The sequence below is a fragment of the Biomphalaria glabrata genome, chromosome 13 (assembly GCF_947242115.1).
Source record: "Biomphalaria glabrata chromosome 13, xgBioGlab47.1, whole genome shotgun sequence".
In the NCBI taxonomy this organism is placed as follows: domain Eukaryota; kingdom Metazoa; phylum Mollusca; class Gastropoda; family Planorbidae; genus Biomphalaria; species Biomphalaria glabrata.
In genome coordinates this window covers 37,777,241-37,790,141 of record NC_074723.1, presented here as the reverse complement: position 1 = coordinate 37,790,141, position 12,901 = coordinate 37,777,241, and the positions used below count along the sequence as shown (strand labels likewise).

Below are 12,901 nucleotides of genomic sequence, written 5' to 3'. Positions count from 1 at the left end.
TTATGCATACAACAAAAGAAACAATGAAGTTAATTTTAAATAATAAATCAAAATATTTAGAAAAACAACTTGCCTTAAATTTTCTTCTTTGCTGCTTGTTTTTTTAATATGTAGTTTTCAAGTCCTTCTCAAGTCGTATCGAAATAATTTCTTTTACCATCATTTTTATTAGAAATCAGAAATTAGATCTAACTCTATATTCTAGACTGCCGATACAAAAAATAAAATGTGATTTATTTTTTATTTATATTATATATCCAGAGATTTAAGTATTCTATTGTATATAGAATTAGAACAGGCCCAGCCCTATGTACAGTATAAATTTAGTATAAAAAAATCACTTAGATTTAGATCTAAATCTATACAGACTCTATATTTGTTTTTTTCTACAATAGTGCTAACATTTTTTTTATAGATCTATATAGATCTATTTCAACAATAACAAATGTTTGACCTGAGTAGTTGATGTCTTATTTACAAAGTGAATGTCAAAGTGGTAATTAGATCTAGACCTAGAATCTAGACTAGTCATCTTGTAGAAGAAAATTAGATCTAGATCTATACATATCTATGGGAAAGGACCAATAGCGAACGCTTTTGTGCCAGTTTTTAGTTTAGAATTTATAACTCCGTAATAGTTTAACTTATTAAAATAATGAAAACATCTGCGGACTCCTCAGCTATTGGGCTATAAAACTAAATTTGACTCTTTTTTCCATATCAGCTATTAAATTTATAATTCAATTCAACTTGCGGTAGGGGTCGTACCTAATCAGCTAACGCAATTTTCGCGGGAGTCATAAGGCCGTAAAAATAGCGAAATAGCATGTTAAAATATAGGAAATTATGCTTCAATTAGTTCTATCATCTAACTTCTTCCATGAAGCATTATAACTATTGTCCTCCTTGTGGCATAAAGCCTAAATTTGTTTTCACTTTCTCGTGCTCCACATCTCCTTTCTCTGCTTGGAACTGTTGTCTATATAGCCTACGAAACTTGCGATCAATTTTTTTTCTTAAAAGAAATAAAGAAACTACAAAATTCTATCACGCCACCTTCCTATAGGCTACTCCACGTCGTACTACTCTCCATTTCATAAACTCTCGTTACTGCAACTATTTTTTTTAAGAAATTATGTTCAGTGCACTTAAGCACCATCAACTCGATCCCCCCCACACACACAAGCTGATTGACCCAAAGGCAGATCCCGAATGCGATGGATTGATGATGTATGGAGACAGATCTACAACAGCTTGGTTTTCGGGCATGGAGACGAAAGGCTCAGGAGAGATCTTGTAATTTTATAAATGTATATTATATGGTAACTCTAATATTTATTACTAAATATATAGTTCACATTTTTTCCTATCCTGAAATCGAATATTTTCTCCTGGAAAACTCTTGGAGATCTGAAAACCTAATCTCAGAATGGTGGGGTAACCCTGTGAAAATGAATTCTGCACATCTTTTAAACATTTATACACATATTAATCTCATTAATTTGTAACAAGAGGTTAACCAGACAGTTAAAAAAAAAGGAGGAGGGCAAAACAGAGGTCCCCCCCCTGTATCCCGTATAAGCGCTGTTAAGATCAACTGAAGCGTCATTTCACCCTCACTGGCATAGAGGAAAGTAGCTGCCAGCATATGACCTCTGAGAGACTGTTGGAGAGCTGCGAGTCAAACATTTTAGACGTAAAGAAAATGCCGGAAAATATGCTGTTCGCAACTAGGCATAGTCATGTGAAACACGTAGTGATGCACTCATCCTTAATCTTCGAAATCGAAGACGTTGGGTTAAGGTTAAAAATAGGCCTATTATTTTAATATTTCAGTTTACAAACAATAACAATAGATAAGACAAAAAGAAAAACAGATTAAATCAGTAACTAAATTATTATTAATGGCTTTTTAAGCTTATAATAGGGGTTTCGCTGAATAGGTTTTCAGTTAAAAAGGTCATTTTGATCGAACACCCCATAATATTTTTTTTTCAACGGAATGAATAGCCTTAGCTATTCTAGCTAACTATTTCCTCGTCAATTTAGAAGCACAATATGCAAATCGCCTTAAGTTCGGACCTATTCTCGTTTATCTGGAAACGTTTTGAGAATGAAATTTCCATACATGTCAACTTTGACCTTTAGCTACGCTTTATTTTATGAGGGAAAACAAAAGTGAATATGTGGGAAATGTAGAAAAATGTCTTTGTAACACCATTTTATTTGTTCTGCAGTTACTTTTGAAATAAATAAGAATGGATAAAAAAATACTGGGAGGTGTTCGCTTTGTATGTCATTTCGCTGATGGGCCTTTCCTATAGATCTAGATCAGATCTTGTACTACAACTTGTAGTAGTTATACTTATAGATCTAGATCTAGTAGTGAAATCAGATCCACTGAAAGCGAACTGTTGATAATCTAGATAAATGATATAGATCTAGATCTAGTCTAGAATTAGATCACATGTGTATTGCAAGCTTTGATAGGCTTTACTTTTCTAATTATTTCTAAGTTTTGATTGAGAGACATCAGTTATGGCAAGGACTAAAAAAAGGATAATTTGTTTAGTTGATCATCGAATTGCCACATTAATTTAATAGCCCGGAATAAGGCCTCTCTCAGCCTAGCCTGCCGGCTAAGTCTTGGTCTTATAAGTTCTAGATCTAGAATTACAAATCTACAAGGTCTATTTATTTTTAAGTTTTTTGCCTACATATAGATTTAGAAGTTAAATAATAAGTCCACACGTAGTGTACAGAAAACTTTATCAGCAGTCGTCAATCGAACGTAAACCAATATTAATATGGTTGTTTATTTTGGTAAGGGCGAAACCAAATACCGGAAAAATCCAAATGTCGGAAATAATACGATACTAGATCTATAAATAAATATTAGGAGATTATAAGACTTGTCTTCGAAAATCAAGATATCTCTTAAACTGTCGCTTCTATTTAAGTGAAATTTCGTACACAGGTTTCTTTTACCTTCTAAATGCTTACTAAGAACGGGTTTCGATAGAATAAAAACGTTGGGACCACAATTTGCGAAAAACCACAGGCTTGCTATCAAAGCTTTGTATTTTATTATTGGTATTTCCCAAATCAACTTAATAAGGAAATTATAAGGCTTGTCTCTGAAAATCAAGATATCTCTTAAACTGTCGCTTCTATTCAAGTGAAATCTAGTACACAGGTTCCTTTTTACCTCCTAGATGCTTATTAAGAACGGGTTTCGATAGAATAAAAACGTTGGGACCACAATTTGCGAAAAACCACAGGCTTGCTATCAAAGCTTTGTATTTTATTATTGGTATTTCCCAAATCAACTTAAAATAAGGAAATTATAAGGCTTGTCTCCGAAAATCAAGATATCTCTTAAACTGTCGCTTCTATTCAAGTGAAATCTAGTACACAGGTTCCTTTTACCTCCTAGATGCTTACTAAGAACGGGTTTCGATAGAATCAAAACGTTGGGTCCACAATTTGCGAAAAACCACAGGCTTGCTATCAAAGATTTGTATTTTATTATTGGTATTTCCAAAACAACTTAATAAGGAAATTATAAGGCTTGTCTCCGAAAATCAAGATATCTCTTAAACTGTCACTTCTATTCAAGTGAAATTTAGTACACAGGTTTCTTTTACCTCCTAGATGCTTACTAAGAACGGGTTTTGATAGAATAAAAACGTTGGAACCACAATTTGCGAAAAACCACAGGCTTGTTATCAAAGCTTTGTATTTTATTATTGGTATTTCCCAAATCAACTTAATATGGAAATTATAAGGCTTGTCTCTGAAAATCAAGATATCTCTTAAACTGTCGCTTCTATTCAAGTGAGATTTAGTACACAGGTTCCTTTTACCTCCTAGATGCTTACTAAGAACGGGTTTCGATAGAATCAAAACGTTGGGACCACAATTTGCGAAAAACCACAGGCTTGTTATCAAAGCTTTGTATTTTATTATTGGTATTTCCCAAATCAACTATAAATAAATATTAGGAGATTATAAGACTTGTCTTTGAAAATCAAGATATCTCTTAAACTGTCGCTTCTATTCAAGTGAAATCTAGTACAAAGGTTCCTTTTACCTCCTAGATGCTTACTAAGAACGGGTTTCGATAGAATCAAAACGTTGGGACCACAATTTGCGAAAAACCACAGGCTTGCTATCAAAGCTTTGTATTTTATTATTGGTATTTCCAAAACAACTTAATAAGGAAATTATAAGGCTTGTCTCCGAAAATCAAGATATCTCTTAAACTGTCGCTTCTATTCAAGTGAAATTTAGTACACAGGTTTCTTTTACCTCCTAGATGCTTATTAAGAACGGGTTTCGATAGAATAAAAACGTTGGGACCACAATTTGCGAAAAACCACAGGCTTGTTATCAAAGCTTTGTATTTTATTATTGGTATTTCCCAAATCAACTTAATAAGGAAATTATAAGGCTTGTCTCTGAAAATCAAGATATCTCTTAAACTGTCGCTTCTATTCAAGTGAGATTTAGTACACAGGTTCCTTTTACCTCCTAGATGCTTACTAAGAACGGGTTTCGATAGAATCAAAACGTTGGGACCACAATTTGCGAAAAACCACAGGCTTGCTATCAAAGCTTTGTATTTTATTATTGGTATTTCCCAAATCAACTATAAATAAATATTAGGAGATTATAAGACTTGTCTTTGAAAATCAAGATATCTCTTAAACTGTCGCTTCTATTCAAGTGAAATCTAGTACACAGGTTCCTTTTACCTCCTAGATGCTTACTAAGAACGGGTTTCGATAGAATCAAAACGTTGGGACCACAATTTGCGAAAAACCACAGGCTTGCTATCAAAGCTTTGTATTTTATTATTGGTATTTCCAAAACAACTTAATAAGGAAATTATAAGGCTTGTCTCCGAAAATCAAGATATCTCTTAAACTGTCGCTTCTATTCAAGTGAAATTTAGTACACAGGTTTCTTTTACCTCCTAGATGCTTACTAAGAACGGGTTTCGATAGAATAAAAACGTTGGGACCACAATTTGCGAAAAACCACAGGCTTGTTATCAAAGCTTTGTATTTTATTATTGGTATTTCCCAAATCAACTTAATAAGGAAATTATAAGGCTTGTCTCTGAAAATCAAGATATCTGTTAAACTGTCGCTTCTATTCAAGTGAGATTTAGTACACATGTTCCTTTTACCTCCTAGATGCTTACTAAGAACGAATTTCGATAGAATCAAAACGTTGGGACCACAATTTGCGAAAAAACACAGGCTTGCTATCAAAGCTTTGTATTTTATTATTGGTATTTCCCAAATCAACTATAAATAAATATTAGGAGATTATAAGACTTGTCTTTGAAAATCAAGATATCTCTTAAACTGTCGCTTCTATTTATTTGAAATTTCGTACACAGGTTTCTTTTACCTCCTAGATGCTTACTAAGAACGGGTTTCGATAGAATAAAAACGTTGGGACCACAATTTGCGAAAAACCACAGGCTTGCTATCAAAGCTTTGTATTTTATTATTGGTATTTCCAAAACAACTTAATAAGGAAATTATAAGGCTTGTCTCCGAAAATCAAGATATCTCTTAAACTGTCTCTTCTATTCAAGTGAGATTTAGTACACAGGTTCCTTTTACCTCCTAGATGCTTACTAAGAACGGGTTTCGATAGAATCAAAACGTTGGGACCACAATTTGCGAAAAACCACAGGCTTGCTATCAAAGATTTGTATTTTATTATTGGTATTTCCCAAATCAACTATAAATAAATATTAGGAGATTATAAGACTTGTCTTTGAAAATCAAGATATCTCTTAAACTGTCGCTTCTATTTACGTGAAATTTCGTACACAGGTTTCTTTTAACTCCTAGATGCTTACTAAGAACGGGTTTCGAAAGAATCAAAACGTTAGGACCACCATTTGCGAAAAACCGTAGGCTTGCTATGAAAGCTATGTATTTTATTTTTGATATTTCCCAATCAACTTAATAAGGAAATTATAAAGCTTGTCTTCAAAAACCAAGAAATCTCTTACATTGTCGCACCTATTAAAAAGAAATTTCTTGCACAGGTTCTTTTTACCTCCTAGATGCTTAGTAAGAACAGTTGTTGACAGATTCGAAATCTTGGAACAACCTATAGTGATAATCTGCAGGCTTGCTTTAAAGCTTTTGTATTTTATTTTTGGTATTTCCCGAATGATCTTAATTAAGGACTTAATAAGGCTTGTCTTCGAATCAAGAAATTTCTTAAATTAATTGTTGTTTGTAATCCATTTTTTTTTTGTGATTGCTTTTTCGGAATCGACATTTTTGTAATGACTGTTATGTTTTTTTTTTTGTGGTTATTTAGAATCAACTTCTACTCTTTTGGGGGTGGCTGATTGAATAGACTTGTGCATTTTTCATATATGAACATTATTCGTAGTTTCTATTTTTAATCGACCTGTTTGTTATTTGTAGTGGCTATTTGAAATCGGCTTTTGCTTTTTTTGGGGGGATGGATCTTTAAAATCGGACTTCTGCGTATTTAAGGGGGATGCACAGTGAGAAAACATCGATCTAGGTAAAAAATATCGATATTTTAAAATTAATTGATTTTAATAGTTTAAAATGTCTAGAAAACGAATTCCCTATCAGAATACTAAAAAAACTGCGCTTTATACATCAATTTTGTATTTTAAAAGTAGATGTATAAGCAAAATTTTGATGTTTTGGTTAAAAATCAACATTTTGTAAGCTAAAGTTGATAAGCCAATGTACGCTATTATCCCTAACAGATGGTATCGATACAAAGGTCTACTTTTCTAGTTCCGATTACGAGCATGGTTTCTCATTCTATAAATATAAACTTTCAAAATACGTCACTACCTCTTTTTTTTCCCTCTATCCTCATACACACCCACTAAGCCATATTTACGCATGCGCACTATCAAAGCTACATTGGTAACTATGACACCAAAATTTGCACGCATGCGCACATGACGTGAACCGGTCCTTCTTCTGTAAACAAAGCTTCATTCACATCAACACTCGATTCATTATTCAAACTCAGAAATGCCAACAAAAGGTTAGATCTATATGTTTGGAAAGAAAAAACGTTACTGTAAGCCCAGAGGAAGACATGCTTCAAAGACAAATGCATAATTACAAAGGTAAGTCTAGATCTAGAGTTTTTTATTTACTAGACCAGCGTGTGCTTACACATAAAATCATAAAAATAAAATAATGAGATAATGAAACCTTTGCTTCATCAATCTTTGAATTCGACAAACGCAACGTGTTTATCATATCAATGAATCACATCTAGATCTATATATAGATCTAGACATTAAATAAATATCATGAAAGTGATTGCAAACATAGAGATCTATCCTTTTTTAGATCTAGTATAGATTAGGCACATAGATCACATTAGAACTAGATCTAGATCTAGAAATAGTTTACTAGAATGACTAGATATTCTAGATTGACTAGATCTAGACATCTAGATTCTAAATCTAGATTATCATGTAGTTGTAGGACTTCAACTTGGTCTTTTTTTTTTTAAGATCTAATACATATATCGAGGTTCGTACGCGGTCTGGAAAAAGTCTGGAATTTCAAAATTCAGATTTCAGTCTTAAAAAGGTCTGGAAAATTGCTACTTTTCGAGGCAATTTTGTTAAATGTCTGGAAAAAGTCTGGAATTTGAAAAAAAAATTAATCCGATGTCATTCAGCCCTCAGGCGCCGTAACCGGTAAATACTAAAATGCTAGTCTGCTAGATCTAGTTGGGCATAGAGGCTTCCATTAATAGGCCTACTAGATCTTTCTATTGTGAAAGCACGCGCAATCCACGGCATGTCGGTGAAATGCCAGCCAATTTCTAGATGATGTACTGTAGACCTAAATCAGATTTAGTAATAGATCTAGTCCTAGACTAGTAACTAGTTTATTATGACTGCTGTTATCTTATATAATACAGACGTTACTTCAAAAAAGATGATGATTAGAAGATGTTATTCTATATTATCTAGATGGTCGATCAAATTTCAGTTAGGCTACCAAAGGTCGGGAAGTTTTTGGCCTAGATTTATTTATGCATGGGCGAAACTCCCCTCCCCCCTCCTTTTTAAATAAAGAAAACAAATATATCTCGTCAATGACGTCAATATAGAATATATATATAGAGAGAGTCTAGATCTAGATCTTGAGTCTAAACCAAAAATATTTGGCAACAAGAATGACTTACTAGATCTAGGTCTACTACTACTAGATTTAAAAGTCTCGATCTATTCGCGACTTAGATAGTTTACTAGATCTAGGTCTACTACTAGATTTAGTCTCGATCTATGACTATGCGCGACTTTTATTACTAGATCTATATCTGTTCTAGGTCTACTAGATCTACTAAATTCTAAATTCTACTTGACTAGATTACTAGATTTAGTCTTGATCTATGCACCACTTCTTAATAGATCAAGGTTTTCTACTAGCCTAATGTTAGCCTCGATCTATGTGTGATTAACCCCCCCCCCCCCCCCCCCAATTAAATAAAGAAAACAAATTATATCATAATATATCTAGTCAACATAGAATATGCCTATAAGATCGGTAAAACTTCCCATCGAAGGCCCCTAGTTTTTTAGGTTAATTATTTGGCAGCTGTCTATGCGCACTTGAGTCTAAACTAAAAGACTAGGCCTTTAGAATGACTTCCATTACTAGGTCTAGAATTAGATTTAGTCTTCATCTAGATCTATGCGCGAATTAGATTACTAGATCTAGGTCTACTACTAGATTTAGTACCTAATTTAGTCTCGATCTATGCGCGATTCTCCCCCCCCCCTTCCCCAGTTAAATAAAGAAAACAAGTTATATTATATCTAGTCAACATAGAATATAGATCTAGATCTTAGTCTAAACTAAAAGATAAAAGACTAGAGCACAAAAATGACTTAGATTACTAGGTCTGCAAGTAGATTTAGTCTCGATCTATGCACGATTACCCCCCCCCCCCCTTTTTTTTTTTTTTTTCCCCAAATCTATTCAATGTAGAATATAGATCTTGAGTCTAAACTCAAAAACTAAAAGACTTAGAATTCTAGATCTACTACTAGATTTAGTCTTGATCTAAGTCTAGATTTAGATCTAGCATACTTAGCATATAGATCTATAATTATAATCTAGTATGGTTATGATATAGATTTAGATCTAGATATCAATATTATCAATTTTTACCCCGTTAAAAAAAACAAGTCAGTATTCACATAGGCCTATTGTGAATTAGACATAAGTAAGCCACTACTACAAATTAAATTTCAAGTTCAATACAGTTAATCTATCTCTAGATCTTTATTTAAAATTATCTCCTCCAATAGAATTATAGGCCTACTAGAGGTAGGCCCTCTAACCTAGGCTAGTCTAAATAAGTCTTTACTTTTTAACTAGTGTCTAATGTTTAAGCCACTAAATATCTATATAAAAATTATAAAACTATTGGACTAGTTATGAGATTAAGAATAAGATTTTACAACTAAGTTAGGCCTATTAAACTATATAGGGCCTATTAAATTTCCCAAGTCTAAGTGCTACAAGATTAGTGACTTTTTTTCCCCCTTGTATCGTATGTTCCTTAATAATTAAAAATTATTATTACACCCTATTCCAAACCTCCCACAGTACGACAGGGGTTAGTTATTGGCCGGGTTTGAACCCAAGATCACGAATACAGCAGTCCAGAGCACATATGGCATGCTCAGGTAGCCATCCTTTTTACTGTTAGTAAGTCTGGAAAACATAAGATAAATGTCTGGAAAATGTCTGGAATTCATTTTCACAAAAGTTGTATGAACCATGTTATATAGATCTACATGTAACATGTCTCTTTACATTTTTTACTTTTGATGATTAATACAATATATGATTCCTAAAATGCATTATAAAATTTAAAATAATCTTCATGTTGTACATAAATAGATGTGACGTGTACTTTCATACTATTGAATTTTTTTTTAAAGAACCTCTAATTTTTTTTTATTTGTTTGCAGCTCTGTTTTGGGTGCAGCTGAACGAAAAATAATTCTAACTGCAATTACTAACGCTGATAACACCAATAAGAGGCTGCCTGAAGATTTCATATACGTCATGATGAATTCAATGGAATTGACCACAATGGTGTCCTTGTTGTGCTGTCCACATTGCTTCGACAAAAAATTAACCATGTGCATCACACAATCAAAAGGCATGGCTCATTTGATTAAAATCAAATGCCTAAATTGTGAAACATATTTGTGGCCTGACTGGACCTAAAAAAAAGTAATAATGTTCATCTGGATATTAATGTCCGCGCTGTCGCTGCATTAAAAGAATCTGGAATCTCGCATTCTAAATTTGATAGGTTTTGTGGACTTATGAGTATGCCCTGCATGCACAGAAATACTTATAACAATCTAGCTAACATAGTCAACACTGCTATAATTGAAGCTGGTGAAGAATGTATGATTAGGGCATCTGCTGTTGTGCATGGAAGAAACATTTCACAACCTCTGACTACAGATGATAGAATAAGTTCAACAGGCTGTCCTGTTATTACAGTTTCTTTTGATGGGACTTGGCATAAAAGGGGCCACTCATCTCATTCAGGACTAAATTTTGATGCCTCTAAGCATATGTGTCAAAAAAACTTCAGTGGCTCAGCAAATGCAATGGAGGCCGCAGCAGCATCCAAAATTTGTTCTCACTCTGTGGCATCAGAAAACTTGTTTATGGCATGATGCTGTGTGATGGCGATAGTAAATCACATTCCTCTGCCATTACCAACTCAGGATATGATGTAGAAATCTTAAAAGAGGACTGCATTAACCACATCTCAAAAAGAATGTTTAATGCTTTGAACAATTTAAAAATGTCTAACAAAAAAGAACTAAATTATAGGCTTACAAAGCCAAAAATTGAAAAAATTACAAATAACTATTCCAAAGTTCTGCGCCAAAATGCTCCTGACATTCAAAAAAATGCAGCTGGCTGTTATGGGCTCATTTTTTCATATGATGAGCTCAGACCTAGATCATAACCACAGGTTGTGTCCTGATGGCACTACATCTTGGTGTCACACTTTAAGAGATCAGAGGCACTAAAACAGCCATACAAAAAACATAATCAGACCATCACATCAGAAATAGGAAAACTGTTATTTCCTATAACAGACACAGATCTGTTAAAAACATGTTCAAGAATGGGAACACAAAACGCCAATGAATTGAGCATGAGCACCGGGCAGAGGTTCTAGAAGGTCCAATCTATCAATCAGGCCATTTTAATGAATAGTTTTTTTATCTATTATGTTATATTATGTAAATATTCCCTTTTTTTTTTCATTTTTATGGTTGCAATAAATATTTTATATCATTTTAAAAACTTTAAATGCGTTTTTCTCAAAATGTATTTTTAGGTGCATGTTGTCCACAAGAATCTCAAAATCTTTAGTTCTGTATAATTTAGACTAATAATTTTTCACATGTAGTTTATTGATAGTATATCATAGGTAATAGGCTGCAAAAATTTTCAATATGTTTAATTTTCATAAAAAAAAAGAAAAATAATGATGTGACCGCAGGTGAAAAATGTGGTCGAAAAAAAATAAAAATTTAAAAAATTCATTTTGAGGTTATGATGCGACAAAATGTATTTAACCCATATACATTTTTTTTTTAGTATACACTTCTTTCACTACATCTTTAATTAGGTGATTTAATGGCTGAAGGTTACAACACATGACTTCTGAACCTGGTAAAGACAAGGGCTTTGAGATTCAGAATATTTATGATACCTCTAAGTCCACCAAACTCTAATGGGTACTAAAAATTAGAGTGTGGTATCAGCCAGGATAACCAACTACTTAGTAGGCTAAAGTTTATATTATTGATAAACATGCATGGCTAGATTCAGTGGCGTCACTAGGGTCGGTGTCACCCAGTGCGGTAGGCTCTCCCTAAAAACAAACAACTATTGTGTGTTTTTTTTTTTGTTTCTTAAAATTGAACAATAAAACTGTAAGCTAAATTATTGATTTGTTACACCCGAATTTAGGCAGTGTTATCACGGATTGGAAAGCAGGAGCCATCTTTCAAAAAGCACGGCAGATTTGAACAAACAAATCAATTAGCTTGGAGATGAAATCCACCTACTCAAAACAATCATTGTCCCAACGCTACCTTGAAAAAAGACTGAGCAGTGACGGCTGAGAAGGATCATTTGAATAACATACCGAGATAATGCTACCAATAGAGAAATATTTTCCATATCATTAGTGTCAATGTGTAATGCTGAGTTCTTGCTTCCTGAAGTACTCTAGACAAGTGACAAGACGAATATTATAAACTAACTGAAGCTCGTTTCAGCAGACAAACATGAAGTTTATTTTACTACAATAATAATACACTGCACTCCTTGTTAGTGCTACAAGTCAAGAAATAATAAACAATCCTATCCGCATAGCAGCGGTATCAAATGTATCAATCACGTCCGCATCTCAGCGGGTAACAATAAGAACAATTACTACTAGTGACACTGGAGCTTCAACTATAGATATCCATTGAAATACGAATAATACCTTAATATTCAATAAGCACATAATGAAATCAACTCTCAAATATTATTAATCAACAATCATTAGTCCATCGACTTTCATCCTATATACATATATATACACCAGTCCAGGAAGCAACGTCCAACCTTCCTGGACCGGGAGCAAAACCTTACTGACTTGACTTGACTGAACTCAAAAGTCAACTTTATTCATTCTACTTCCTGTTTTCTACATCAGGAATTCCACGTGTCTTTTAAACTCTTAACATGACGTGAACTTTAGATCATGCAATGTCAACTAAGACTGTGACAATTAGACAAGACGAAAC

The 12,901-nt window shown here is 33.4% G+C and overlaps 1 long non-coding RNA gene across 1 annotated transcript; it reads left to right on the top strand.

Annotated features, from left to right (window-relative positions):
- Nucleotides 1–6,995: 6,995 nt before the first annotated feature.
- Nucleotides 6,996–11,409, top strand: LOC129922538 (uncharacterized). Its single transcript, XR_008774552.1, has 2 exons — nucleotides 6,996–7,156; nucleotides 10,034–11,409. It is a non-coding gene; the product is annotated as an uncharacterized LOC129922538 (long non-coding RNA).
- The last annotated feature ends 1,492 nt before the right edge of the window (nucleotides 11,410–12,901 follow it).